A 27,718-nucleotide genomic window follows, 5' to 3' on the forward strand; every position below is an offset into this window, starting at 1 on the left:
TAAAAAATGCAGTCAATGATATTGTAATAGCGTTGTACAGTGTCAGATGGTTGCTGGAGTTATCATGATGATCACTTCTTTAGGTATATAAATATTGAATAACTATGGTATATACCTGAAACTAATACAATTTATATGTTAACCATATTTTAATAAAGTCTTTTTTAAATTTTAATAAATCAATCAGAAAAAAAGCATTGCTAAAGTAAATGTCATTAAGGTCAAAAAATTCATGAGAAGATGTACACTATCATTCATCTTTAGATAAATGCAAATTAAAACCATAACGAGCTACAACTACACAACCACTAAAATAACTAAAACTGAAAAGACTGAAAATAAGTGTTGACAAGGATGTGGCACAACTGAAGCCTTAATCCTGCCTTGGGAGTGTAAAATAGTTCAAATACTTTGGAAAACAGTTTGGCAGTTTCTTATAAAATTAAATCTACATTTACCATATGATCCAATAATTTCACTCCTGGACATCTGCACTAAAGAAACACAAATATATGTCTATACAAACACTTATTCATAGCAACTTATTCATAATAACCAAAAACTGGAAACAACTTAAATGCCCACTAATGAATGGGTAAACAAATTGTGGTATATCCATACAATGGAATGCTGATCAACAATAAAAAGTAATAGACTACTTGTATTTACTGCAATGCAAATGACTCTTTTTATCGGATTCTATAGCAGATAAAACTAATCTGTAATACCAGAAATCAGATTCAAGGAAATCTGAGGCTGGGAGTAGGGTGGGACTGACTGCAAAAGAGCAAGAGGGGAAAAATTGGCATAGATGATAGGGGCTCTGTTTCTTCCTCTGAAGACCAGATCAAAGTTGTGACAGAAACAAGAAGCAGTGGCAAGGAAAAATTGCCTGGGGTCTGGATAAACAAGCCATACAACTAGGGAGAAATCCAAGAAATCACCCTGCAACAGCAGAAGATAGGGTGGGGCGAGGACAGGAGGCTGCCCAGTCTCCAGCAACTGAGTGAGACAGAGGCTACGGCAGCTGCAGACACCTCTTAAAGGGGCTATGTCCACGAGCCGATTTTTGTGGCAATAGACCTCCTTTCTCTGAGTGCCAATTTGACTGCACGCAGGGGGCGCAAAAAGAGACTCACTCTGTATAAAAGTGCTGGCGGTATCCAATGTTCCCTATTGAGCCCTCCCCTCTACCAGAGTACTGGACACAGTGCCGCTATAGTCATGACATCGTCAAACTGGATAACAGAGGTTGCTAGGGCCAGAGGATTCCCTGAAACCCCACCTCCCCCAACTCATGGCCCCACCCAAGCCACATGTAGATATATCCTCAGTGAGTCAGGTGCTCCTTGCAGAGCAGCACCTAGACTCACACTGTAGGCAGCTGGCCTCAGTCTCTGGGGTGACCTTTTGAGGCAGCTCTATGCACAGCATCTGTGGATTGCTTGCTGAATCTTAACAGGTGGCCCCAGAAGGGCAGAGAGGCTTGGGCTAAATTTGGTCTGCAGCTGAACCCCTCTCAGGACTGTGCCACTGGACGCCTACTTCACAAAACCACACTAATAAGACAAGGAGACTTAGGAGCTTTGCTTAGTACATAAAACCAGACACAGAAAGGCAGCTGAAATGGGAAGACGAAAAAGCGGAAACTATATGAGAGAACAGAACAGAGAACCAGATATAATGGAGAAAAGCAATCTAACAGAGGCAGAGTTCAAAATGCTAGTTATAAAGATACTTGATGAATTTGGGGGAAGTATAGATAAATTCAGTGAGAACTTCAACAAAGAGATAAAAAGCATAAAAATGGAAGTGGAAATTATAAAAAGGAACCAGTCTGAAATGAAAAACACATTATCTGAAATGAGAAGTATATTAAATGGAATAAACAAAGTGAATAAAGAAGAGGATCAAATGCCCTAACTAGAGGACGAGAAAACCAAGGTCATGCAATAAGAATGGCAAGAGATAAGATGCCACGACTATAAAAATAATTTAAGAAGCATATGGGACACTATTAAGGGTCTAAATATCTGTCTGATCAGCATAACTGAAGAAAATCAAGATGTTGAACAGCTATTTAAAGAAATAATGATGAAAAACTTTCCTAACCTGGTGAAGGAAATGCACGTAAAACACCAGGAAGCTCAAGGAATTCCAAAAATCAGGGATCCGAAAAGGCCCACACCAAGACACATCATAATTAAAATTCCAAAAGTTAAATACAAAGAAAAAATATTAAAAGCAGCAAGAGAAAAACAGATAGTTACTTATAAGGGAAAACCCATAGGACTGGCAGATGATTTCTCAAAAGAAACTATGCAGGACAGAAGGGCTTGGCAAAAAAAATATTCGACAGGATGAAGACCCAGGATCTACAACCAAGAATACTTTATCCAGCAAAACTATCACTTAGAGTTGAAGGACAAATAAAGAGCTTCCCAAACAAAAATAAGCTAAAGGAATTTATCACCACCAAGCCAGTATTACAGGAGTAAAGAATGGTAACAACTACCTTCCTATCAATAAATACCTAAAATGGAAAAGAATTAAGTGCTCCAACCAAAAATAGAGTGGCCGAAAGGATAAGAAAATAAGATCCCTACATATGAAAAGGAAGGGAATGGGAAAAGATATTGCTTTGATGGGCCTAGAAGATGTTTAAATCAGACAGAGAAAGATGAACACTATATGATTTCCACTTATATGTGGAGTCTAAGGAATAAAAAGAACAAACTAATCAAAAACAGACTCACAAATATAGTAGACAATTTGGTGTCAGACAGAAGGGAGAGGGGTGTGGGAGGCCGGGAGAATGGGGTGAAGGGCTAAAGAAGTATAAATTAGTAGCTGATGCATGGTCACAGGGATGGGAAGCACAGCATAGGGAATGCAGTTGACATTAATACATTGGCTAGGTGGAGAGTCAGGGGAGGGAGGGCGCAGTTGGGGAGATCATTTTATAAACTATATAAATGTCTAACCAATGTACTGTATACTTAACCCTAAATTTTTAAAAAATTTTTAAAAACTTGGGGAATATAAAGTATTTTTCATATGTCTGAATTTATCCATTACTCAACTGCCTATCTTGGCAAGGCATATCTGTGTAGGTAGGTCATACTATATTATTACACCAGATTAAGAATTAATTTAAGCACTGATAAACTAAAAATATATTACAAACTAAAAAATTAATTAAAGCACTCATAAACCAAAAGAGGCATTCTGCTTGTTCTGACCATTCAAGTATCTTAACCACAAGTTGAAAGTAGTGTAATAAAGGGTACATTTATTTACCTAACATTATGTTACCGAACATTACTTTTGGTGAAATAGGACCCAAATTAAAGTCCAAATTGACGTAGAATAAAAATTTTCCAAAGAAACAGAATGTAGACTTAAAAATAAAACTGCTGCTCTAACACGTTGTTGGCAGAGATTTTTATTATATTGTGTCTTTACTCTTGTGAATGATGCATAGAACATAACATTCTGAAACACATGTAGTATGCAGTAATAAAAGAACATACTCCTGTCCTAATGTGTCTATCCTTACCACAGCAATCAGCACACTGTTCAATAGACAGCCTTGCCCATCAGATTATGAATGTTTTGAGGCCAGAGGTCTTATTAATCATTGGATCGCAGTGCCCAGTATGAAGTAGGCATTCAATATATTTGCTGAATGACCATCATATAAATGAAATTAAATCAATGAGTGACAGATCTTCCAGCTCTAACTTGAAAAGCCTTTGGTATGAGGCTCTATGTAATTTTATTCTAATGAAGATCTGTTTCCAGAGTTAGTTATGCTTGGCCAGAATTAACTTGACAAATAGTTCTGTTTACTATTCTCCAAATAGGTCAATAGGGCTGATTATGTGCATAGTGGGCAAGTTAATTGTGCCAAGTTCTACCATCAAAGATTGCAACCTCAAGTGAGCAGTTCAGCACAGATGCACATTTAGAATCATTCCCCAAGTTATTCAAATAGAATAGACATTTGTGAAAATTAACAACTGAGTGTGCATTATCATCTATGAAACATCAGTTCAAAGATGCCCCCTACTAGCTTGACAATTGCTTTTCAGATCAAGTGCCAATTTACAACGTGTAACAGGATAGCTCCTTTCCTAGATGGTATTTTTCCATATTTTACTCTTGTAACTAAAGCTACTTTTAGGAGTCCTGAGTTCAATAAAAAGAAAAATAGTAAGCAGGGTCAGGCCTGGTTAGTACTTGGATGAAAGACCACCTAGGAATACCAGGTGTTGTAGGTGTTAAAAAAAAAAAATAGAACCAGTAGAACCAACTCTTTACAGGCTTTATATTGAAATATAAACTCATATACAGTTAAGTGCACAGGCCATAAGCATAAAGCACAACAAATGTTCACAAACTACCTAACACCTAGTTCAAGGAACAGATAATCGGCACCCCAGGAATGACGCCCTGTGCTCTCATCTAAGAACTAGTCCCAACAAAGGTAGTCATTATCCTGACTTCTAACACCTGTGTTTGTCCTGCCTGTTCTGTATTTTATATGTGACAGTCATTCAAATTACAGTTTGCTATAAATTTTTCTTATCATATAATATTCCAGTGTATAAATACAACACAAATTTATCAAGTCTACTGTTGATGGGCATTTGGGTAGTTTCTAGTTTGGAGCTATAACAAATAGCACTGCTATGAATATCCTAGTGCATATCTTTGGGTAACATATGGACACACTTCTGTCGAGTATACAGCTAAGTGTGAAAACACAGAGTCATAGAAATGCATATGTTCAAATTTAGTAGGTAATGCCAGGTTTCACAAAAGGTTGTACCAATTTATACTCCCACTGCATGAAAGTTCCCTATCATATCACTTTCCTCGTATATTTAAATGATCGATGTACATGTACATCTCCTTACACAATTGATACAAAGATGAAAGGAAGAATGGGAAGACACCATCAGACAAAGACAAAGGATAAAAGTTAGTCTATTTATATGAAAGAAAATAATCATCTGCACACAGAAGACCACACAGTACAGGGGTGCAATGTAGTCCTAAGTGCGGGATGGAAAGGCAGGCAGGTTTCCATGGCCATGAATCCCCAACAAAGCCCCCATTGACCAATGATACAACTTGAGATTCTTCTAAGAGTTTCATCTACCTACCCCATCCTCAGGGGATCTTTATACATCTCTGAGTCACAACTATTCCAGACTCTCTGTCTAAATACCTGTCTGTTTACCTTCGACAGGCATACTGGAAATAATCTGAATCCCAATACATTCCTGAGTGTTTATCAGTACTGTGAGAATGGAAAAAATCGAGTCAATTTTTCAGTAAACCATATTCCTGACAAAAAGTCCACCTGTTATCTTCTTATACTTCTTCAATAAACTGTAAACTCATAAATATAGCATATGTGTTATTAATCTTTTATCTCAAATATTAATGCACTGTATGGAATGCAATATATGTTCAACAGATGCTTTTTAAACTGAATTGGGTTAAATAATTATTATTATTCCCACTTTACAGAAGAGCATGGTGCCATATCCATAGTAAGTTTCCAATATGGTAGCTTCAACTAAATCTTACTCCAAATCAATACTCTCTCTACTACACTACTCTGTATTTGACAACACCACACTGGAAATGAATTTATTTTCTATGACCCCAAGGAACAAAATTAGGAAAAGAGATTCCACTTCAATATAAATAAAACATTTCTAATAGTTGAAGATGTCTAAATATAATTTGTTTCAAGAGTTACTACTAATAGAAGTGCCACTTCTATTAGTAGTAACTCTACTACTAATATTTAGTAGAAATATTTACTATGTTTACTCAATGGAAAATATTTATTGAACACAGTATAATTGTTGAGTATACAGGGAAAAATAGAAACCCTTTTAGTCTGTGTGTTCATCAAAATGACAGCAAATTTCTAATCACAAAAAAATATATAAATTATAACTCTGATAGAGGGACATGGTCTATGATATACTAGCAAGATAAGGAGGCGTAATCTAAACTACCACTGAAAGTGATATTTAAGTTGACATCTACTGACTGGTTAAGAGTTAACTAGAACAAGATAAAGAGGAGACTGTTCTAAATAAAAGTCGCTAACCAAGGGGATGAGTGATGGTTTTAAGCAACCACAAGAAGGCAATCATGGCTGGAACAGAAGTCAAGAGAGGAATAGAGAGACACTAGATTAGGCTAGCTCACAAAGGGTCATATATAGCTTATTAGAGATTTGGGTCTTTATCCTAACATGAATAAGTACGGATTTACTTAGTATGACATCCTGACTTTCTGCAACAATTTTTGGTAAGCAGCAAGCAAAACCAATGACACAGAAGGTTGGTAAAGTGAGCTGAGGAATTTTACTTACTGTATTGTAATGGCTAATTACAGAATGAGGACCAGTAGGGAAACAAATTGAGTCTGAAGGAGCAAGTAATGAGGGGCAGACAAACACATTGAACTGTCCAGATGAGCAAAAATAATTCAATCAATACAAATAAGCAAAGGTGGTTGCAAAAGTAAGGAAAGTATTGCCATAAAAGAAAACTTCAAACTGTACCCAAGTTCAGAGTAATTTTTATCAAGAAGTTCAAAGTGGATATGAAGGTGACTAGAGTTGAGAACATAAAGAAAGTATGAAGCTATAGTTTTAGAAGGGTTGACACCAAAGAAATCAGGGCCGCTAAAGAAGACTGAGGAAAAAAAGAAAAGGATAACTTTCAGAAAGATGGTGTAGTCGCTAAGTAATGTAATGAGAATATCTTGAAGTACAGGAGGTTTGAGTAATAAGAGATGGAAAGGGAAAGTTGAGAAAAACTAAACAGTATTTAAGATATTGATTAGAACTTCTCAAATCAAGTATTAGCCAATTCATTCACAATGGCAAATAACCCCTCCTAGAAGAATAATTTTTAAATATTAACATTAAAAATACTGTGACTATAGTTTGAGGAGCTTTGTTTTCTTTTTTCAACTGCTTATTTAAGGTAGTAGAAATCCGAGATCGATGAGTTGTTTGTTTTTGGTCATGGATATGATGTAAATATCTAACTTTAAAATTTTATAGAAATTAAAATACATAACCCCCAAGTGATCTAAAGAAACTCCACTAAGTATACTTCATAAAAAACTCTATCTCTTGTACATTATAGGCAACAACAACATCTAGGTCAGAGAAATCTCAATATTTTCTAAACTGTATTTCAACATTACTAAGAATAAGGAGGGAGATAAAGGCAAAAAACCCATCTGAAATAAGACCATTTTAATACAATCAATTTGAAAATTCATGAAATTCTTTAAAATATAAAATGGTAAGAAAGGAGAGTTCTAGAAAATAATCATCTGTGTATATGCTTTCTTGACCAGATAGAAAGGATAGGTCTATGTAAATCTAAAATACAAGACTTTAATGGAGAATAAGCATCATACTCAGTCTGCCAAGTAAATGATCATCTGCCACATGACTTAACATTTTAAACTGACACATTCTAAAGCACATCTTGGAAACTGCTCGAAATGCAGGAAGTGTCTGCTTAACAACCTAGCACATTTATTCCTTGGCTTCAACTCCAAGCATTCCATATTTCCTCTGAGGCCACGGCTTATAAATCAGATGAGATTGGTCATCTTGCAACAAAATGGATTTTTAAAATGTGATTTTGAAGAGATTGGAAAGTGTAATACAACAGGTTTTTCAGTCTTCAGTGCTCAGAAATGATGGTTTTATTGACAACTCTATTGAAAATGTGATGTTACTCCAGAAAGACATAGACCTATAACATTCCAGGAGCCATAACATTAGATGTTTTATTACAGGTACTAAATGGCCAGATACTAATTATGTGCTTTATTCCAAAGGATAAAATAACAATGACTTAAGGGCTTGACTCATTGCTTTTACTTCTGAGTTAATCGTATTTTGATAAATCCACGAAGGAAAGCCTTACTGATGACTTCTTGTGAAATTTAAATATTCCAATACAGGTAAATGGTTAATTACAATATAGATGTGTGGTTCACACTTTTAATGTCACTATTGCTAAAGAGAAAATCCAAACAAATGCATTATAAAATGGTTCTACATTTGCATTCATAAAAACATAATATATTTCTAGCCTTCAACCTACACAAAATAAGGAACAGTTTTAAAGTCAGTACCTTGCTAAATTAATTCGTTGCTGCCTTTCCAGAAATCCGAGCTCTAGATGACCTTTCACTTTCCCCTCCCCACACACAGTAGTTCAGAGAATACCCATCCTCCCCATTTCCCCTCACCCTCTGTCTTGCATTTAATGACTAGAATTCATGCAAACTGGCTGTTCTTACAGGCTCATAAGGAGATGGCGAAATTTGGAACCAGGTGGATGATGGCCATTTAATTGGATCTTTCTTCTCCAAACACCAGGGGACAGCTGGTTTGCATTGTTGTTCTAATGAGCTCCGCTGAAACTAAAGGCGGGCACATTAGTTGGAGCTCTTCTGGTGAGATGTACGGTCTTGGAAATCACACTTATTACTGCCAGAGGCTTTAATGGTGAAAAGAATAAATTGTTATACTTTTAAAAAAAATAGCAATCTAATATCAGGGGAAGGTGGCAATGTTTCTTAGTTGCCCATTTCAGTACTCACATTTTTAAATGGTCGTTTTTTTCTGCCACATATTCCCTGGCATGGGCATATGTATCTGATGTGAGTGTGTGTGTCTGCTCACCTCATGCACACACACTTTGCTGAGTAATCCCATGGGAACAGGGGCAGCATGGGTTGAATGGAGGCAGAAGGAGTTTAAGCGTGTAGGCCTGGTAGCCAGGGTCAAAGGTCAAAAGCCACTTTGAAAAATAAGAATAAAGCACGGCTATAAAGTAGCTTTGTAAATCATACTCTTTGGGGACAGCCTGGTGCAGTGTAAATACATTTCTTAAATACTTTGGAATATAAACGGGGGGGAGATTACTTGGAATAGTCCCATTTTAAATGTAAGATGGAGGAAATGTTAGTAATTGATGAAAATTCAAAATCATAGGATTATCTCCCCTCCCAATAATCAAGTCTCTGAGGTCACTCTCTGGTTACATAGGTAAAGGCCAGTGTGGTGAGGCTGTCAGATGTTCCACATTTGGCTGAAATTACTAAAACCAGTGTAATCAGGTTTGTTTTCATTTTAATTTCTCAGAAACACATGAAATGACTTTCCTTTTTCAGTATAAAGTATTAAATTGTTCCAAATAGTGTCAAAATATAAAAGATTTAATAAAATACTTAAGCTTTGAAGGCTTTTCTTTTTCTTTCAGGTACAGTCAGAAGGCACACAAAGAATAATAAAGGTTAAACAACCATAAAAATATTGATGAAATTTAAAGTTTTCTGGCAATAAATTTTATTGATTCTCTGGTTCTTGTTTTCACAAATTTCCTTTGATTTTCTATTTTACTCTGAAATTTAAGATCTTTACATTTTTCACTTGGAGCGGGTAAGTCTTCCTCTTAGCTACCTAGAGGAATGAGGTGTTACTCAGCGTTAAAATGTGTCAGGCTGCAACCATTCCCTTATAACAGACTCATCTAAATGATAATGAGCATGAAAAATTGATTATGTCCTCAGTTGAACTGGTCTTTGTGTTTTTCATCTGGCGAATCCAATAGTGCTAGAATAGGCCTCAAAACATAAACATGCCAGTAGTTCAATTAATAGAATAGTTAGGGGAAAATCTACAGGATGTTACCTATTTTAAGCAAAAAGCTTCTAAAATAGTGATTCATATCATAATTTCAACAGAAAAAGGCCAAAGTGAATTTTTAACTTCCTATTTAAATTTGTATGTGGACCGTTTTCTTTTCAAATCCTCTAATCCAATGTAGAAGATAAATTACAGTTTCAGGCACACCAACACACAAATTTCAATGACCTAATCCTCTAATAAATAAATAAATAACCTGTCAAAATTTTTGATTCAAGAAGTAGTCTTACATGAGATTATGTGTTGAGGCTTTCTGGATCTTCATCTTCCTTCCAATTTTCTATCATCAATTTTTCATATTCTCCCCTTTGAAAAAAGTATTCCCTCCAAGATTTCAACTTTCTCTTTTCTATGGTATCTCCCAAGTTATGACCCTACCCTTAATCTCTCTACAGATCTCCCTCTCCAAGAGCCCACAGGAAGTCGACATGTGTGGAATACTCTAATTCAGCATCCGCAAATCATCTTCCTTCTCCTGATTTTCCCATTTCTGTTAATGGTGCCCATTCATTTCATATTACCCTGTGATTTTCTCCATCATATATGTTCTGCTATTTGTGATTTTCTGCCTACTTTTATGGCCACCTCTAGACTGTGAAATCTTCAAGGTAAAATATGTTTTATCTATACTCCTAGAAATTACTTTTATATATTCCTAAATGTTATTGATTAATGTTGAATGAATGAATATATAGATTAATTATCCTATAGTACTTTATCCATACTACTACTATAGGGCTATCACATTCAAGTCTGAAAATGAATATGAAAATTTATATTGATATTATTATCAAAAAATGAATAGCAACTGGTGAAATCTGAATATTTGATAATAGTATCATATAGTGTTAACTTTTTAATGTCCTGTTTTATATGATAGAATGTTACGTGGTTGTGTGTTAGACTGTCCTTGTTCTCAGGATCTACATGCTATAAAGAGTGAAAATAATAAAAAACCTTGAAGTCACATGGTAGTTGTCATTATTGTTAATATTGGAAATAATGACTTTATTTTTAAAATAAAACTGTTATAACGTGCTAAATTCAGATTTTATAGGATCTGGTCCTATGCTAAACCAGGACAATTTTGGAACCTAATTAAATTTTTTCATTCCTGAAGTAGTTCTGTCCTACCTAATCTCATATACTTCTAATATAAGATCTACCTGACATCCCAAAACCAAAAATAGTCAGGATTCCAGAGATTGTTTGAATGGTTAAATGCAATAATAGAATCAAAGCCTATTTACACAGTCCATGCCATACATCATACATACTTATTGATAATGTGTCTGATTTGCCTGCCAGAACTTTTGTCAAATGTGTTAAGAAATGTTAAAACCTGGAAATTAATTAATTCATCTTCAAAAAATATTGATCTGAACCTCAAAATTTCATTGAAGGTAAAAAAATAAATCTACAGGCAAGAACAACTTTGCATCTTAAAATGAGTTTCAGATATTCTCTCAAATTTCACCTAAGAACTTAGAAATTATACATATCTCTTCTAGGTGTAAAAATATAATATAAATGGAGCCACCTCAAAATGGAGTCAGAGCTGCCATCTCAGAGGAACTGTTTTGCACATCTTACTCTTCAAAACATTGGATTATTAAAACTGGGTAAAGTAAATTTTGGAATGGGCCTAAAGCAGCATTATATCTCAAAGAAATGTTTGCAAAGCTAACGGGAAACCAGACATATGACTACAGGACTGAAAATTAAAGACGTTCTTTAAATTTAGCCTCATTATATTAGCTTATCTACATCTAAAATTCATTCATTCCTTAGCTGATTAATACCCATAGAAATTCTTTTCTTCTATTCAAGTAATTTTTCTTCTTCCCTTTTTCATAAATACCTCTTTCCTTCACTTCCAGAAATCCTCCTGGATTTCTGCCTTAATCAGTGCTTTCCAAATAGTTATTCTTTCTGGATATCAAGTAAATGTTTGTTGCCTCTCACTTTGGCCTTTTATTTTGAGGTTAACATAGGATAGAGGGAAGAAAAAAAAAAACAGAAAAACAGAAACAGAGAGACAGAGACAAAGAAAGTATATGAATCCTACTTAAACTAGTATTTTTCATTGATTTTCATACTACCCCTCCTTTTATGGCCATCAGTCTCACCACGATGTCACTGGCAAAACTGTGAACAGAAAGGTAAGTGACTTGTAAGTCCACACAGTTAGCATAGAGCACAAGTAGACCCCAGCTAACAGACCTCAAATTTCCAGTATTATTTTCACATCAGCAGGAATTCCCAAACCCAGCTGTGCATCTAAATGGCCTAAAGAGCTTATTCAAATAAAGACGGCTGTACCTCAGTACCGGTGATTCCTATTAAGTAGAACTGGGATGGGACCTGGGAACCTGTATGTTACCTGGTGTCCCAGGTGATTCTGTTTCATCCAATCTGCAGGCTAGCATTTGGGAAGCACTGTTGCTTCTAATAATGCATTCATTAAATCTCTCAACAAATACAATTGATATTTAATAAATGCCAAGCACAAGGCTTAGCATCCTGCCACCCAGGATCCTGCAATCAGCTCATTCAGAAGTTTAGAAAGCTTTAAAGTTAATTTAGCACCAATGAGAGAAGTGATTTAAAGTGTGTGTGTGTGTGTGTGTGCGCGTGCGTGCGCGTGCGCGCACACGCGCGCGCGCACAAGCAGAGGGTAGGGAAACAGCTCATCCACCTTTGCCCTAAGGCCTCTTCCAGGTGGCTCCTAAATGAGCTGGAGGAATGGCAGCAGCTTTTCAAAATCTTACATACCCACCCATGTGATCTAAGCAAAATGAGTACTTTAAATGAGTCTTACAATAATACCTTATTGGGTACAGAAGACAAATGAAGAATTACATCAAGTCTCCCCCTTTGCTCCCCACTCTTTCAACATGAGCCCCAAAGCAGAAACTCTCAGGCAAAAATGTAGGTAATCACGGATGTGACGTAACATCACATGTTAGCAATGCTAAATCGTTAAAATGGTCCCTGGTCGGGAGAAAGGAAGAAAACTGCAGGAGAATGCCAGCCACAGCAGCCCCACCTCATGACAACAGCCTTAGTCCTTTTATCATCTATCTTCCACTGGGTAAACATTACGATTGGTCACAAACAGCAAGGTCTGCTCTCATTCCTGGGAGGAGACTTCCCTTCCCAGCCTCTTTACAATTAGGCAGGGTAGGGTGACCAATTCTGACCAATCAACTCTATATAGAGGCACCATGCGTCCCTTCTGGGCAAAGGCAGTGAAAATCTCCTGCACAGCCCTCCAACTCTGTTTTCCCCTGTCACTGTGGACTGGAATCCATGTGTTGATATCAGGAAACGCTGGAAAAAACCAGGTGGGATTCCTAAATCACTGCTTGAAACAGAGTTGCCCCACGGAGCATCAGGGTCTGCAAAATACAATGTATGATCAAGAAATAATTTTCACTGCAAGCCACTGAGATTACATGTGTTACCAGAGCATTAGTCTGACCTGACTCATCTCCTCTCCCCAACCCTACCACTCCCAGCTCCTGACTATGAGAAAAGATTTTTCCTGTCCATGCATCTCACCAAGACTATTGTATCAGAAACAGAGGCTTCATTCTCATTGGCCAGATCCCCCCAAAACCCTTTTTAAAAAGTGAGGTCTGAAGTGTTTTTAGATCATCTGCTTTGTTATGTTATCTACCAAAACATAGTTCAAAAAATGTAAGACTAAAAATCTGTTTTAACTTAATCTGTAGGTCAAAGAAAAATAGAAAAATAAAAAAGACAGAGGTCCCTGTGAAGTCCCAACATTACGATTCTGAATTCAATCTGAAGCAAGAGTGACTGCCAAAAAAAAACATAGTTCAAGCTCCAGAATAGAGGCTTGAGGCTGCTCCAAATCAGCCCATGTTCTCAGGTCTCTTCAAAATCCTTAATGTTATAACTGTTGCAAATATAGAAGTAATATCAGCTAAGCCTCTCCCTTCACATTGGTGATTAACAGAATTCCCGCTGCTTCCCTCAACAAAGATGAACTCCCAGACCCATGCCACCTTAGAAGTGGCCTTCACAGAAATCAGAAAATAGGCATTAGATATGTTGATCTCCTCATAAAGCTATATCAACAAAGCGACCTTCTGGGCAGCCTGCAGTGCATGCTACAACCACGTTGAACAGAACCTGAATAGAAGGTGGATGACACCCCTGCAGTCACTGTGAAGGAATCATGGTTCATACAAGCAAAAAAGTAAATAAATATAAAAATAAATGAAAACCATACTGAGCGGGCTTCAAGCACTTTGGCATAACCATAACCCCCAAAAACAGCAACAGCAGTGGTCTCACACAAAGGTAGCCCAAGAGGTGAGGAGGAAGGACTTGGTCAAGGCAGGCTTGCTAGTAGCAGCAAGTCTCAGTGGACAGAAATTATATCAGTTTTTTAGCCACTCGCAGACAACATCGATGCCAAAATTACTCTAAAATGTTGCAGACCGTTGGTGGGGAACAAACTAGGAATTGGTTTGTCCTGCCCTGCAATAAGATCTGCATTAGCAAAATAGATTCCCAAGTACTAACCCAAATGCATCAACATGAGAAAGACAGCAGTAACTCAGAACCCAGAGTGAGAGCCCAGGCATCACCAGGGTGGCTCCAGGCCTCAAAACAAACTAAGACAGTGAAGGGCTTGGTGCAACAGTCTATTCTCATGTGACAGGGAGTCCAGCCTTCCAAAATCAAGGCTTTGGCCCTAAAGCCAGGGCCAGCCACCATGTCTGCTCCCAAGAACATCCCTCTAACTTCTCTTCAAGGTAACTCAAAGCTTAATGCAATGACTGAAATCTCAAATACCCTAAAGCAAAGATATAAATACAGGGGAAAACTCTGGAGTCCTTTCCTAAAATTTGGAATCCAGCATTCTACAACTAGAGCTCAATGACACTCTATACCACTTTTAATGATTTTAAGATGCATTTTCTCCAGATAACTCTATCCCAAGTTAAATGCACACAATGAATCTGCTCTGATTTCTGCTAAGTCATGATGAAATTCAAATGTAAACCTATTGCTGAGGGATCATATATTACTGGAGTCTTCTGATTTCAAAGCCCCTTTGCCAGGCCAACTCTGAAAACATTGTTTTAGTTGAATAATTATTTAAATGTGTGCTCAAAGGAAATATTATCAAATTACAGTAAATGAACAAATGCAATTAAATAAAACTATAGCTCCTTATGAGCACATAATGATCTAAGACATTTGGCCCCAGGAAATGTGGACAGAGTGGACATTAATCTCTGTCCACTAACTCAGGTGTGCAAAATAATCAATTTTTAATAAATAAAGTTAATTTCTGGCTTGGTCTCCTTCACAGCTTTGTGAAGGTTGCCCCTCTCTTCAGGGTCATGTTGATGTAATCTGTCTTCATAAATTATTACTGAAGTACCCACTGTCCCAGATTACATGGTCTCCTCAGACCTAGGAACTTCTTGTGGCTTCTGTGCTCTGCCAGAGGTAGAGATACGTGTAAGGCTGGGAACCCCCAGCTTGAGGTTAGGCCCCCTCCTGTGTACCATACAGCCATTCTCTTTAAGGTCCTGATGCCTCAGCATAAACATGAGTCTGGGTCCTCAGTGCTCTGAATCCACAGGGCCCAGCTTTGAGAATCATGTCTTCAGTCTGGTGGAGGCCCATATTTTCCTTCTCCCTTTTCTACACTAGTCTGATTCTTCCTGTAAATCTTCTCCTCTCCCTTCTATTGCCTCTGCAAATTATCTCATCCCTTATGGACTTAGGTTTTTTAGCAACAAACATGATGATGCATCACAGGCTATTTTTGTGTTCAGTTATCCAACTCAAAGAACAAAATATCTTAACCCTTAGTTTAAAAATATAAAAGCAAACCAAAGTACACAGAGCATTCTCTAATCTGTTGTGGTGTGTTTCAATTAATATAAATTATTTTTAGAATCTGTCCACAGAGCACAAAAGAAGAAAGGTAATATATCAAAGGTAAATTAGAAAAAATATAAACTTTGAATAACCACTATACAGCCTATTTGATTGCCTTTTCTTCATCAATTAGTATCACTCAATTAAATCAAATTAAATTTTACTTAATCCACTGGATTCAAGACTCATTAAAATAACTGAACAACTTGCATTGAGTTTTTTCCTTTTACTCATACATACCCCATTAGATTGGCTTACAGTCCCACTGAGAGGATCTCCAAATAGACTATATTGAAGTTACTCTCATAGTTCTGTTAACTCAGCCTAGCTTTTTTGCATTAAAGAGTATCTCTCAGAGCTCATAAATATGCGTGTAAGAGAACTTTTAAAACTTAGATTTCTTTTTTATCACCTTCCAGGATTTTTGAAGTCATAGATCTCTGGGCCAAGAGGAAATACAAGTAGTTAATCAGCATGTCTAACTTACTAGGACTCAAAGAATTGCATGATTGAACAAGGAAATACCTATTACTTACTACTGGCAATTTTTCAAGCACTGTGGAAGTGTTGGTAAGGATGAAGAGAACAAAGAGGGGTACTCTCATATGCTGTTGGTAGAGGAACAATCTTTCTGGAGAATGAGCCAGCTATATTTGATAAGGAAGCACTAAGTGTTGTAACGGACAACCCCCTAATTACAGTGGCTTCACATGATGAGTAGTTCTTACTTGCCTACCATCCGAAATGGGTAGTCCTGATGGGTGGTAGGGGCTTCTCATTCTCTCACTGACAGAGGGAATGATAGAGCCTGATTGACAGAGCCTCTACTGTCTTCAGTGTGGTTACTGAGGTCACCTGGAGAATCAACACTCAGCCGAGAGACAGGAAAAGCAAAAGGCCATAGAAAAGGCACAAGAGGAAGTGACACCCATTACTTCTGCTCGGTGTCCATAGATAAGAATTAGGGACATGGGCCCACTGAGATGCAGAGGGAGCTTGGAACAGCTGCTGCCCAGCAATGAATGGATGAAAGGCATGAGATTGTCTCTATCAAGTAGCTAAATCAATAAATAATATAAAAAATGTATGTGTATATACATATATATATCTCCACATGTCTATGTACACATATACATATATACATAATTTTTAAGTTGTTATATTCTTTAAGCAAGAAATTCCTTTTTTTCAAAATTTGTCTGAAGTAAATAATTAGATATGTGGGCAAAGATACATGCATAAAGATGTTCCCTGACATTTTGTTTATGATGGCAAATAAAAATTAGAAACAACTTAAAAATATTTTTAAGCAGATTGGTTAAATAAATTATGGTACATTCATAAAATGAAATACTATTCATAAATCACAAATGATGCTATCAACATTTATTGATTGATATGGAATTTGCAAACCAGGACATACAGGACAAGGCTATTTTTGTATAAAAATATCTGGAAAGTATAAAATGATGATTTGCCATGTAGAGTCCAGATTCTCTACCTTTTATTACATCTTCTAAAATTCAGTTTTATCCATTAACTTAGAAGTATTCAAGATCTGGGAGATTGACTCTGGATAAAGTTTTCTCAAGAATTTTACTGACAAACTAGATGATTTATTCTTTTGCAGTGAAAATATACAGCGTAATTTTGCTACTAGGAATATCTGTTTCTTTTTTCTAAGAACATCTTTACCCTGTTATTGAGAAACTAGAAAATCATGTTTCTTTGTCAGAAGTAGCTTCATGAGCTCTGTTCTCAAAAGAAAGGGAATTTGATGCTCTTGAGACTTTTTTCCAGACTGGAGAATCCTCAACCCATATTTAATGCACGCCCACTCCATGACACAGACTGTGTTAAAGCCGAAAGATGCAAAGGTGAAAAGCACAGAATCGGCCATTTCAGAACTCAGAGAAGAGCAAGGGAGACACTGGTGTAAACAGCAGTTGTGATCTGTGACAAAATTAGTGAGGAATGCCCACAAAGCGCTGTGAGAAACATCCAGCCCTTTTTCAGGCATCGAGAAGGACTCCAAAATGAGCCAGTATCTGAGTTAAATCAAAAAGGATTAGAAAGGCTTCCACAAATAAGCAAAGTAAGAAAGGATCTTCCAGGCAAAAAGACAGCATATGCAAAGAAGGTACTTAGAAATCAGAGATTGTGAACATTGAAGAAATGCAAACAAGGTTTCCAAACTAAAATAATATAGTACATACAAAATACCAACCGTGATTCTTGGGACAGAATAGATATTCAAATGTCAATATCCTTTCTCTTCTCCTTTCCAAACTCAGACTAACTGAAGTAGAATAAGAGAAAGATTTAATTTTTATGAAACTTCTATATTTGGAGGGCTCTTTCTAAGAAAAAGAATACAAAATTAGTTCTAGGTCTTGAAAGGGACCCATGCAAGTAAAGGGTCTTAAAGCTTATGCTTCACTAGATTTAGTCAACATGCCTCTGGCAGAATACAGGCATGAAGGTGGGGAACAGAGAGGAGCTGGTATAGTAGGAGATAGGCACTATAATAAACGTTAATACGTTCCCCAGATCTCCCTCCAGGAACTTGCTTTCCATCTGCTAGGAGCATTGCAAGGAAAATGCTCTCAACTGCCAGCCCCTTCAAGGACTGCCTCTGCTGAAGAAAGCCCCTCATTAGAGGCACACACCTCCTTCCTATGGCATCCTATAAGATGTAAAGATTCTCTTCCTCTAAGTGGATCCAAGTTGATACAAAAACCTAGAAAACTGAAATATCATCATGGCCTCCCTGTTAGAGTGAAGGTATATAGGAGCAGATAATAAATTGTCCTGACCCAAGTCCAGTTCACAGTCCACTGACCCACCTGATGGTCTTTTCCTGGTCCCCACATGGATAATTGAAATGGGCATACTTGCTACTTGCCAGAACCTCCGCATTGGTTCCTTGGCCTGTAGAGTGAGAAGAAAAGTGGTGTGGAAAGCCAAGATGTAACCTCTGCAAACCTCTGCCACTACCAAGAGAGAAAAATAAAAAATAATACTACCTTCCATGGAGAATGACAGAGATTAGTACCATATTTAAAGAATTAAATGTTATTCATTTAATTAACCATTCTGGTTTCTGTAAAAACTACTATTACTGGATTACCACAAATTCAACCAAGTAGTATGACTCCATTTGTGCCTGCTATACCACATGTGAAACCTTTGCTAAAGCAGCTTCAGGTTCATGGTATGTGGCATATGCATTCTTGTTCATCTCTACCATAAGTGGAAATCAAAAACAGTTTTCAATCACCTGAAATGAACAACAGTAAACACTTGTAGTCTTGTCCAAGGACTATATTAACTCTCCCACTCTCTGTCATAATGTAAACCAGCAAGACTTGAACTAACTGGACATCTCAGAAATATCACATTGGCCAACTGTATTGATGACAACTTGCTAAGCAGAGCAGATAAGCAAGATGTGGCTGGTACATTGGAGGTCATGATAAGATACATGAACTCCAGAGAATGGGAGATATACCCTCCGAAGACTCAGTACCCCAGTATATCAGTAAAAATGTTAGATGTCTAATGGACTGGACTAAGCCAGGTCTTTCCCTCCAAAGGACAAGACAATACTATAATGTGCATTCTCGTCATGAAAAAAGAAGCATAAGACCTAGCAGATTTCTTTGGGTTATGAAGGGAGCATATTTCATACCTGAGAATATTGCTTCAATATACTAAGTTTCCAGCTTTTAGGAGAGGGGGCGTCCAGAGCAGGAAAAGTCAGTGTGACAGGTCCAGGCTGCAATTCAAGCAACTCTGCTTTTTGGATGACATATCCCAGAAGATCCTACGGTAATTGAGGCTTCAGTGGTAGGAAAAGAGGTTAATTTATTGCAGGTACCAATGGGGGAATCATAACACAGATCCATAGGGTTCTGCAGTATGCAATCTGTAACAGAGAATTAAACACCTTTTGGAAAATGGTTCCTGGAACATTACTGGGCCGTGGTAGAGATGAAGTGTCTGACCATGGGACATAAGGTTGGAACTGCCCTTTATGAATTTGATATGTCTGGTCATAGGTAGGACAGGACCAGATGGAAATGGTACATGGGAGACTGAATACAGCAGGGCCAAAGAGCAGAAGTAATTTGCACAAGCGAGTAACCCAGATCCACATGTCATCCACCATTGTTCTATCAGGGCCTCTCCCTCAGGGCATACCTATGGTCACCTGACCAGCTGATGGAAGAAAAAAAAAGTTTAAGGTTAGTTTACATGTGGGCCAGCTCAGTGTGCAGGTAAAAGCCAAAAACGAGTGGCACCTGCACTACAACCCTACTCAGGATTGGTCTAGAAATACATTAGTAAGGGAATTCTCTCCAGCAAGCAGAGCTTTGGTCAGTGACTACTTTGTGAAAAGAGAAATGGCCCGAGGATAGATTATACATGGATGCATGGGTAAATGGCTTGGCTAATTGGTCAGGAGCCTGGAAGAAGAATGTAAGATCAGGGCCAAGGAGATCTAGGGAATAGGGATGTGGATGGACATATAGGGGTAGGGATGAGGTAAGAAAATCTTTATATCACATGTCAATGTCCATCAGAGATAATCTGTCATAGAAGAGGCACTGAACAGCCAAGTAGACAGAACAACTCAGCCATTTGAAGTCAGCCAACCTCTGTCAATAGCTATCCCATGATGGACACAATGGATACATTGAAGGAGTAGTCATGGTGGCAGAGATGGAGGCCATGCATGTATTCAAAGAATGACCCTTTACCTACCAAGGGTGATCTAGCTACTGTGACTGTTGAATGTCTAACCTGCCAAGAGCAAAGACCAATGCTGAGTCCTGAGTACAGATTCACCCTTTGAGAGGCCAAGCACCCACTGGCAGCAAGTTGATTACATTGGACCCTTTCCTCCATAGAAGGAATAATTATTCATTTTCATAGGAACAAACATAAATTCTAGGAAATATACATAGTAAAGGTTTGCCTTTCCTACCAAAGACCTTATTCAGCACTACTATTCAAAGGCTTTCAGATATTTGATCCATTGAAAAAGTAGCCCACATAACATCACATCAGACCAAGCAATGTATATTTTAGCAAAGAAGCTATAGGAGAGGACAATGACCATATAATGTACTGTAACACCTAGAAGCTGAAAACTGGTAGAATGATGGAACAGCCTGTTGAAAGCACAGCTGAAGTGCCACCTCAAAAATACTACTTTGTAAAGTTAAGAGACCATCTTCCAGATGCAGTATACATTTTAAATCAATGGCATTTACATGAGTACTAGGTCTCTAACAAGTAAAACATACGGGTCTGAGAACCAAGGAGTAGAAGCAGAAATGGCCCCATTTACCATTATTCCCAGAGTCTCATTTGAGAAATCTGTGCTTCCTGGCCTTGCAATGTGGGGCTCTGTGGTATTACGGGTCTCAATGTCCAAAGAGGAAATGCTTACTCCAGGGGACACAGCAAGAGTCTCACTGAGCCACAAGCTGAAGTTTCCACCTGGGCACTGTAGGCTCCTCACACCAAGGGCTTCAACTCCTCCAGAACGAGGGTCTGAGTCGCACCAACAAGTTAGCCACTAAGACCAGCAGAGGTGTTAATGAAGGGTGATGGGAATCTAGAATGAAAAGTTAGAGAGATGACTATAAGTATTCATGCGGCCCCAAGACCAACTGCAAATGCAAGGGCTACAATTGTCAAACTACTTTTCTCTTCTAATTTTGCATTGAAGAAAGAAAGACCCAGTGGAATCCTAGAGTAATTACTTCCAGAACTTATACAAAGAAGAGAATCAAAATGTCCCAAGGGGTGAACTGTGGTGACTGCTGGGATATGCTACCTCATCATTAATGAAGGACTTACTCCCCAGCTTCTGGGAGTGCTGAAAACAGAAGCTCTCAGCTATCGGACTACCATGTTGAATTGCCTCATCCAAGATTACACCTCCTTAGGACAGCCAGAATCTAATGACTGATTGACATGGGAATATAATGGCCTCTTCCTGGCCCAGGTCAGGACAACTCTGAAGGGACATCCAAAGTTCAGATGTCCCCAGAGTTGACTGAGGCCTCTGCTGAGTCTGCATCACAGCTCAACCTCTCCTTCTACCCAATCCTGTTTCTTTTCCTTCTGCAATTCTTAATAAGCCCTTGGCTATTCATCTTCTTCTGAGTCTGCTTCCCAAAACAAACTCAACCTATAGTATACACCAAAATACAGTCACTAAAAATACTGATGTCTTCCAGGTAAGTTCTCTCCTTTGAATGATACTTAATAAACACCAGTACATTCACTATCCAACTTGCCTGCATCATTATCTACTAAAAGACAAGCAAAAAATTATTTATAAGACACTACTTACTGTAAGGGGTCAGAATCCTGTCTTCCAACCTGGCCCCAGATGTCCAGAGTTTGATTAGACTTTTTCTTCAAAGATGACTCACTACCAACCTCAGATAAAATCCCTGATTCATTCTTGTTTTGAAAGTAAATAACTGCCAAAAAGATTAATTACATTTCCACTGAGCTAGCCCTTTCCATTACAAGGTTATTCTGTGGTTTCAGCAGCAATACTTGGGGCAAGATCATGGTTTGAGATTTCTTAAAGTTACTTACTTTAAGATCTCTCATCCTGGCTGTCCTAGGAAAATAGAGGGCACAAAACTCTCTTCCACCTCCTCAATTCATTTTTTTTCCTACCAGGAACTCTCCTATTACCTATGTTGGTCAGAAGCTCACATGAGAGCATCCAACACTTTAATTTCTAGGGATGGACAAGAGAATTCTTGTCTTTAACCTTGCTCCTCCTGTTTCCCCAACATGGCACTGAGATAAAAATACTGCTGTCTTTTCCAATTCCATAATTACATGAACTTATTTGTTGATTAATTTCAGGTGGAAAAACAATAATTCAACTAGATCTGAAACTACAAATTTGTACAAAATAACAGAAGGTTCTAATATAACCTGGCCTTCCCCATACTAAAATGGCATCTGGGAAATCAGGTAACCAAGTAACCTTAGGGGCGAAAAGAAGAGAAGATAAAAGGATGTCTCTGTGTGGTATATTACTTATGTCACCCAGGACCTACAAATGTCCTGGTGTTGAAGACCCTTTTTTAAGAAATGGTCCTGTTCCTAATCAAAATAATAGTAATAGATGCCTTCTCTGTTTCACAAGATCTTATCCTTCCATATCAAAGAATTACTAGGTTAAAAATAATTTATGACCATAATATAAAGTAACCATATCTGAAGAGTTTAGGGTTCTACACCCAGATCTGCTGCTGAAGATGAATCACTTTCATCTCCTAACGTGGCCTCTTCATCATCTGTTTACAAAAATGGGGAAAGGAGAAGGAGAGCTAGCTAGCTTTTTCAAAAATATTTTATAATAAGCACGCGTTACTTGATAGTGAAAATAATAAAAATTGTTTTAATAGTGTAAAAACAAATTTTAAAGGTAACTTCCAAGTTTTCATCCAATGCTAAAAATTTTATGAACCTCCATGTAATCATATTGAGCTAAATTGCATTAGTTAGTTCCTTAACCTCAACCCATATTTCACCCAAAATATGGCTTTAAAAACAATCTGTATGTAAAAAACTTCCAAATTTACATCCCTAGCCATTCTTTTCTTTTGAGCTTCATGACTGTTGTCCCAAATCTTACCCTCTTCCAATGATCTTTATCACAGTGATAAGCACTATTGCCAAGTACAACAAACCAGATAACTGGAGTAAGGCTTGACACCTCTGCCTCTTTCATCTCCTATTTCCAATCTATCATCAAGTCCTACCAACTTATCACTAAATAACTCAAACCATCCAATGGTCTCCATCTCCATTTCCACCACCTAATCCAAATTATGATGAAATTTCTCCTGCTCCAAGGAATATCCTCCTCATGGGCCCTTCAACATTTTCTTTTTCCCCACATCCATTCTCCACTCTATAATATTGATGTTTCAAAATGCAAATACGATCATGCCATTCTCCTGCTTAAAATCCTCAAATAATTTTCCTATTCCCTTAAAATAATTATAAAATCCTTAATTCTTACTATAAGACCCTGAATGATGTGGTCCCTGCCTCTTTCACCAGCTTCACAGTGTAGCCCTCTATTCTTGTCTTGGAGCTCCAGACACTTGGCTTCTTTAAGTTCCTTAATTGCACATGCTTCTTCCCACCTCAAGACCTTTGCACATATTGTTCCAGAACTGGAGAACTCTGTTATAGACTGATTATTTGTACGTCTCCTTCCCCTCCTCCCAAAAAAGTCTTATATTAAAATTTTATCCTCAAATGTAATAGTTTTAGGTGGTGGAACCCTCATGAATGGGATTAGTGGACTTATAAGAAGAGATATGAAAGCTTGCTCTCTCTCTCTCTCTCTCTCTCTCTCTCTCTCTCTCTCTCTCTCTCTCTCTCTCTTTCTCTACTCTCTATAATGTGAGGATACAAAAAGAAGACAGACATCTGCCAACCTGGAAAGCAGGCCTTCACCAAACCCAAATCTGCCAACATCTTGATCTTGGACTTCCCAGCCTCTAGAACATGAGAAATAACTTGTCGTTTAAGCTATCTAATCCATGGTATTTGTTGTAGCAGCCCAAGTTAACTAAGACACAGTCCATTTTCTTTGCCTACTTAACTCCTAGTTTCCCTTCAGATCTCAACTCAAAAACCACTTTCTCAACTACTTCATTGCTTACGTGACTTAAAAACAAATACAGAATTCGAAAATTACTATATTTTCAAGAAATAATACAGGTTATCTACATGCCAAATTACTCCAGATGAGAACTGAAGTGACATTTTGATATTAAAGAAATTCTAAAAATAAAAAACTAGCTATATGAAAACCAGATATTTTACAAACAAAACAGCTTGGGATATATTTCTGTTGTAACTACCTGGTCTATGAGATATAAAAACTTACTATAGTTCTATTAGTTTTCATAATTTCTATCGGTTACTAAACTTTTAACCTGTAAATTCTTCCAAATCTTTCCTACTTCTTTTCTGTAATTAGCCAGTTAAATTCTTTACAAAAAGGAGCATCTCTTGCTCAAAAATTAGCTCTAATATTTAGGGGGGTAAAAGCTACAAAAACAAAAGACCGCCTTACATGTGAAAGTCACAAAATTGCAAACTGGTATAAGTAAATGTTTAAAATAAAAATGAAAAATAATCACTTTCTCAAGGAACCTTTCTTTGATTCACAGGCTAAACCAAGTCTGTCTATTCCAAGTTCTCCAGTACCTCATATACTTTTATTATAGCACTTAGTATAGCTTGTAATGATAAATGTAGATGATTATTTATTCAATACCTGCCTTTCCTATCAGATAAATTTTATAGGGCTAAGACTTCTATTTGTTCATCATTTTACCCCTGACACTTCACTCAGTGCTTAGCACATAATAGGTATCCAATAAAATATTTATTTAGTGGGTGAATGAATGAATGAATGAAAAAATCAGGGAAAATAATGAAATAGTTTTCTTATTATTGCTGTTACTCAAATACCTGAATTTGTTCCTCTTAACTTTATTGTACTTTGACTGTGAAGGTATAATTTTGGACTGCTGCCCAAATTTCATCAATTATAGATGAGAAAAGGTATCTGCTTATCAAATTAAATTGTTAAGATCACTTGTTATTTCCATAACAGTTACAAGATGTCAATTCAAGTTGATAGTCTTATTATTTCTTTCTGGAAAAATTATTAGTAAGTCAAGAAAAGTACAAGTTAAGACTGGGATATTCTCCAGGAATAAGATACTGGCCCTAGTATTATGCAGTGGAAAGGTTTTGAATTACTATCAGCTTTACTTTTCCATAACTATACTAGTCAAGCATCTCATGTATTTCAGTCTTAAACAGTTAATGAAGTCTCAAAACATTCTCTAATCTAGAGACTGCTAGAAAGAGCATGAGAAATGTTTCTAGTAGTAGGTAGGTAGACAAGCGCACCAGTCTAATAAAAACTAGAGAAAATACATGATAATGTTGGGGGAGTAGGAGTGAATATTTCCTGATCAGCTCATCCCCTCCTCCGAAAGTAAATTTTATAATGCAATCCCCAACTACAAAGATATGTAGAGCATTCTTTCAGTCCTTGGTATCTCGGGCCCAGGGTACTCATCCTATTTAACGTACCCCCTCACTTCTGCCCTTTGGTTAGCTCTGCCTCTAGGGAATGAACATAACACTAGGATTTTAAATCGATTCTTTTATCAGCATCAAATTCAATTTATAAACATCCCAAGTATTACCTCTTCCAGTGAAAATGCTCCAGACGATGTTCCAGAGTTATGTCCAAATTGCATGATATGTCTAACTTAATCCCTAAACTGATTTCCCCTTCCCTTCACTCTCTACCACTTCCCTGCATTTCTAAACTAATGAAAAAAGTAAAAACGGGGCCAGGCGTGAATTAATCACTTAGGCTCATATTTCCTTTTCACATAACCCAGAATAGCAATTACTACCTCTTCGTAGTCTTCCTATGTGACTTGAATAAAGCTCTCTTCCTTAAAGTAAAACATCTATTGATTCTGGACTGGAGATAAATTAACAAAGGATGCATCAAAAAAAAAAAAGCATACAGACAGGTGCGTAAAAACAAGACCAGCCACCTGTGCCACCCTCTCATTCTCTGCATTGGGAGCTTATGCAAAATATTTATCCAACTACCGAGGGATAAATAACTCTCATAAGCTTCCAATGCAGAAAATGAGGCTCACAGGGATCGTACTTTCAATATAATTAAGAAAAAGAGAGGCTTGGAATCTCTTTTTTGTGATGCCATCCATGACTGCCTTGACATACTTATCCATAAGTGCACATAGACACACACACCTTCAGCTATCATAGCACATTTTTATATCTTTAGTGTATCCCTGGACATAGAAACATAATTACTTGTTTACAAATTTGGTTATTCCACTGTACTAGAAGATTTGGTGGGATCTGAAGCCAAATTATTTGACTTTATAGCTCTATCACAGAGCACAGTAAGTGCTGCTCAGTGAATGTTTGTTGGATGAATAAGTAAATAAAAGAATGCAGGACTCCGTCAGGTTTAGCCAATTAAAACTTTATTTTTTTAACATAATAATTAAGATTGGTCAAACAATTCATTCTTTTTAATTTTAGTGTTTTTCTTTTAATAGGTATAACCATTTTTAATTATGCAATATTAATTACACAAAAAAATGTATAAAGGCTTGCACAATAAACATTGGGGTGCCACCTTTCTTAAGAAACAGAACATTACCAATATAGTTGGAAAGTTCCTTGTACTTCCTTATTCCCTACCCATCCCAACCTAGAGGTAAGTATATCCTAAATATGTAAAGTAATCATATTAAGGGGAAAAGTTAAGTGCTTTGAAATAAAAAATAAGCATGACAGTGTCATTTCTTTAACTTAGTATGAACAGAGGTTTCCCTTATACAAAACTTTAAGATATGATTGTATTTATTATTTAAAATTATATAAATAAAAATAGACAATAATGATTTGAAATATAAACCCAGGAAAAACTTTTCAGCCAGTCTATATGCAAACAAGAAATTTTACCTAGCAGAGTCAGGAATTCTTTTGACTCAAACGTCACCATCCCCCAATTAGCAAATCTGTCCATTTTAACCTTTTAATCTTCCCTCCAGTGCAACAAAAATTACAGCAATCAGGAAAAATAAGGCATAGTCATAGAGAGTGCACTGGGGACTGGGGCTAAAGAATGTTCTTCCCGAGGCAGGAACAAGGTGAAAATAGTCCATACATTAGAAAGCAATGGTGAAATGTAATAGGTAATATAAGAACAATTGCATATAATACTATGAAGGTTGGGGCCAAGAGAGGGAGGGAGGAAAGAAGAAGGGAAGGAAGGAATAAAAGAACTGGAAGGAAGGTGATCAAGCATCCCGAAGAAAATAAGAAAGTAACACAGGATCAGATCACTTTTTTAAAAATTAGGCGTTGCCTTGAGTA

General features: G+C 37.2%; 1 protein-coding gene across 10 annotated transcripts in view; it reads right to left on the reverse strand.

Moving 5' to 3' along the window:
* The window catches only part of ADCYAP1 (adenylate cyclase activating polypeptide 1), a 661,277-nt gene that overhangs the window by 544,316 nt on the left and 89,243 nt on the right, over positions 1-27,718 (reverse strand). For 4 of the 10 annotated variants that reach the window (XR_004953682.1, XR_004953683.1, XR_001599351.2 and 1 more), the window contains 2 exons: positions 18,894-21,332; positions 15,027-18,637 (listed from right to left, as the gene is read on the reverse strand). The exons of 1 other annotated variant lie outside the window; for it this stretch is intronic. The gene's annotated coding sequence lies outside the window, so the exon portion shown is untranslated. Of the gene's footprint in view, positions 1-15,026; positions 18,638-18,893; positions 21,333-23,164; positions 24,265-27,718 lie in introns of those variants that run through there. 5 more of the 10 variants (XR_004953677.1, XR_001599354.2, XR_001599356.2 and 2 more) reach the window with 5 other exon arrangements.

This window comes from Rousettus aegyptiacus, unplaced genomic scaffold (genome assembly GCF_014176215.1).
Source record: "Rousettus aegyptiacus isolate mRouAeg1 unplaced genomic scaffold, mRouAeg1.p scaffold_m13_p_12, whole genome shotgun sequence".
Classification (NCBI taxonomy): domain Eukaryota; kingdom Metazoa; phylum Chordata; class Mammalia; order Chiroptera; family Pteropodidae; genus Rousettus; species Rousettus aegyptiacus.